The following is a 3,647-nucleotide window of genomic DNA, read 5'->3' on the forward strand; positions in this document are numbered from 1 at the left end:
GGTGCCGCGCGGGTATCGCGAGAGCGGCCCGGCCCCGCCCCCGCCCGCGCGGAACTGCGGGAGGAGCTCCCCCTCGCGCTGCAGCGCCCCCTGGCGGCCGCGGTGAGGTGGGTGGGGGTGAGAGGCCGCCTCTCGGCCCTCACGGAGCCGCCGGATCGCAAAACCACGGAGTGGAATAGGTTGGAAAAGACCTCCGAGGTCATCGAGTCCAGCCGATGGCCCAACACCACCTTGTCCAACCAGGCCATGGCACTGAGTGCCACGTTCAGTCTTTCCTTAAAAACCTCCAGGAACTATGACTCCCCCATCTCCCAGGGCAGCCCGTTCCAATGCCTAATCAAACCTTTCTGTGAAGAAGTTCTTCCTAACGTCCAACCTAGACCTCCCCTGGCACAATTTAAGACTTTGTCCCCCTGTCCTCTTGCTGGTTCCCTGCGAGAAGAGCCTGACCCTCACCTGGGTCTTTTCCAGCCAAAGGATTATGTGATACAATCAGGCAATAGATAATTAAGATAGTCTAGCAGACAAAATGACAGGAACTTTCTGAACAATTTTTTCTCATTAATTTCTGTAATGAATGTTTGAAACCGGCAGCGGGAATTAAATAATATGGTTCCTGGTTTATTTTTCCCCATATTTTCTTTCCATAAATTTTCATCCGGTCAGTATTGACCTCCCATCTAATTATGAATGATCAACAGTAGCTCCCAGGGGAAAGAGGCTTCTTCTTGAAACGACATTGCTTTTAATATTTGCTCAGCAATATGTGCCTGCTCCTGAGCCAAAACTCCTAATCAATACATGTGACAGTGACAGGCTGAGCATAAATTTAGGCTTCTCTCCACACTCTGCGCTGACCTCCTGTCCCGCTTGCTCTTTGTCTCCTTTAGCTCAGCTACAGCTCTTTTTCTGACTTTTGACAAGCACGGATTTTCCCAAAGCGCTCACACAAACTGGAGTGCTCTGTCTATTCTCTCTCTCTCTCTTTTTTTTTTTTCTTTTTTTTTTTTTAATGAGTAAAGCCTTAATGTATTTGAGACAGATACTGTTGTCAAATGGTCAACACAGAGGTCATTGTGTACACACAGGCATGAACATGCACACCTGTCCTTGCACATGCAGGTGACATGAGGCCACATCCTCTGATTCCCTTAAAAAATCATGATGCTTCTCAGCCAAACCAGTAAGTGCTAGGATGACACTCTGATGGTGCCTTTTCGGAAGGAAACACACAGGGAATGCATGAGCAATTCTTCTGATTCTTTTTAAAAATAACAGAGAATGAGCCTAGCATACACCTTAGGTTCTCAATGTTGAAGAATTTGGATGAATAATTAGTACAGAAAATTGCTGACTTTATTCATTGCACACTGTTTCTGCTCTAACTGGCAGCCAAACACAACAACTGCATTAGAGTAAGTAGAATGGCCTGTAAATTATTAAAATCAGTAATGATGTAACCTTAGCTGGGGAAGGCAGATGGCTCTGGAAACTGGAGAAAAATGCTATTGAAAAGCGTCTTGAATTGTTTATCAGTTTGTCACTCATGGCAGCTGCATGACTTCTTGTTTTATTAGGCAGAGGAAATTATGTCATTGCAGAATTAAGGAACATTCAAATAAAAGCCCAGTTTGGGTATTTAGTCAGGTCTTACATGATGATTAAAACTGAGCTTTACTGCAGTGGTCTTGACCTTTACTCTCCGAACCCACTTGTTTTATGCATCAGAGTGGCTTCTCAGAGGTTGATAGACCCTCTGGGTCAGGAGGATTCTAACTACAGCTCCACGGTGACACAGCCCAGCCTGATTTGTCCATGGAGACAAACATAATAGTGGCTACTAAGGTATTACCTAAGCATCAAGAAACTCACTGGCCAAGACAGAACCAGAACAAGGACTTTTTCCTGGTGGAGTTATGCTGCTTGCTGCCTGCTGCCTCTGCAGGGTGTTGCTGGGGTTGTGCAGTGTTTTCAGGCTGGCTGACTGCTGTTATCTCTGCTGCTCACAAAGATCAGCGAGAGGACAATTGGGTGTAACAGGGACAAAGTTTCCTAAGATAGAAGAGAAACGTCGTAATTAGTGTTTGCAAGTAACCTGGCTGCCTTCTCCCCGGAACTGGCACAACCCTTTCCCAGGCTGCAGGCAGAGGATGGCAGTGAGGGCTCATCTCACCTTGCCATGGAATTGGAATGTGTTGGCTTGGAGGGACTGCAATGGCCAGCTCTGTAAGGAGCTGTTAAATCCCTAGACTTACAACCAATATTGTCCCTGACCCAATTTTTTCAAAACCAAACCCACATGAGGGAGAAGTTGAGATCATAGGTTAAAATCATTATGGATGGAAGACTCCTTGACATAGTAGATTGTACATTTGCTGGAAGTTGATTGTGTCTGGTTCTGTCCCCGCACTGGGCAGGAGCTGACCTCGGGCTAGCTCTGGTCAGTGCAGCCACAGAAGGTCCCAGTTCGTTTCAGCTTCTCAGCGGCAGCTGGACCCAATAGTGTCGTGACAGCAACGGCAGCAGAAGAAAAGATTGGCTCTCAGCTTTGCAGGTTAAAAGATGTTTATTCAGGCCCAGCTGCGGGAAGCCCGCAGCCGGTCCAACCTCAGCCCAGGGAGGCCAGAGACCCAGAGCAGAGCTGAAGAGCTGAAGAGCTGAGGAGCTGAGAGACTGAGAGAGTCTCTTTGCCACCTTATAAGCGGGGGAGGGGTTCCAGGGGGGTTACAACAAGACAACAAATCAGGGGATCCAGGGGGTAACAAGGTGTGCCCACCCCCAAGCCTCTGACCAACCACCTCCAGAGGAAAAGAATTCTCCCCAGGCTACCTATCACCTGAAGCCCTCTCCCTGAGATTTTGCAACCTGGGAGAGCTCCTCAAAGTGATAGACAGGCTGCCCTAAAGCAGGGGGGTCAGATGGAATGGACACAGATAGGTGGGGGGTGGGAGGACTGATACAAAACACCTTATTATACAGAAAACACAAAAGGGTTACAGAATTGGGGATACAGTGAAATGAACCATAACATAAACTTCTTATAAAAACCTAACAAAACACTTCTTGCATCGCCACAGTTGATAACATAAAATTATACACAATTGAATTACCTGAATTGTTTTCTGTCTTCCGTGTCCTGCTCAACCATTAGTCTATTCATCTCACATCCGAGTAAGCACAAACTGATCCCAGTGCTTCCCCAGGACATGGCTGAGCCCTGTGTCCAGCAGCTGAAGGTCCTTCATGGCCTCTCTGATCTTTACCAGATAATGAGAGTTTTTATCTTCTTTAGCTTGGACATGGACTTCCCCCAGGGCCTCCTGTGAATCAGAGCTCATGCATCAGCTTGTCCCAAGCACTCTGTGGTGTCAGCAGAACCATCTCACCAAAATCACCACTGACATATGGAAGTTTCCTGGTCTTTTGCCATGGCCAGGCTGACTTCAAGCATATAGGTTTGTGTCTTTTTGAGTGACTTTGCTGCTGCTTTTGTGGTTCAGAGGCTCAGAAAGCTCAGGAGTCCCTCTCTGTTGCTTCCTAGCTCATTTGCTAGCTATTGACAGATAGTTCTTGGCTCCACCAAATCTTTATATACTCACTGCAGACAGATACAGGGTAGATTTGCAGCCTCTACAAAGTATCACCCC

This window comes from Hirundo rustica, chromosome Z, assembly GCF_015227805.2.
Source record: "Hirundo rustica isolate bHirRus1 chromosome Z, bHirRus1.pri.v3, whole genome shotgun sequence".
Lineage (NCBI taxonomy): Eukaryota > Metazoa > Chordata > Aves > Passeriformes > Hirundinidae > Hirundo > Hirundo rustica.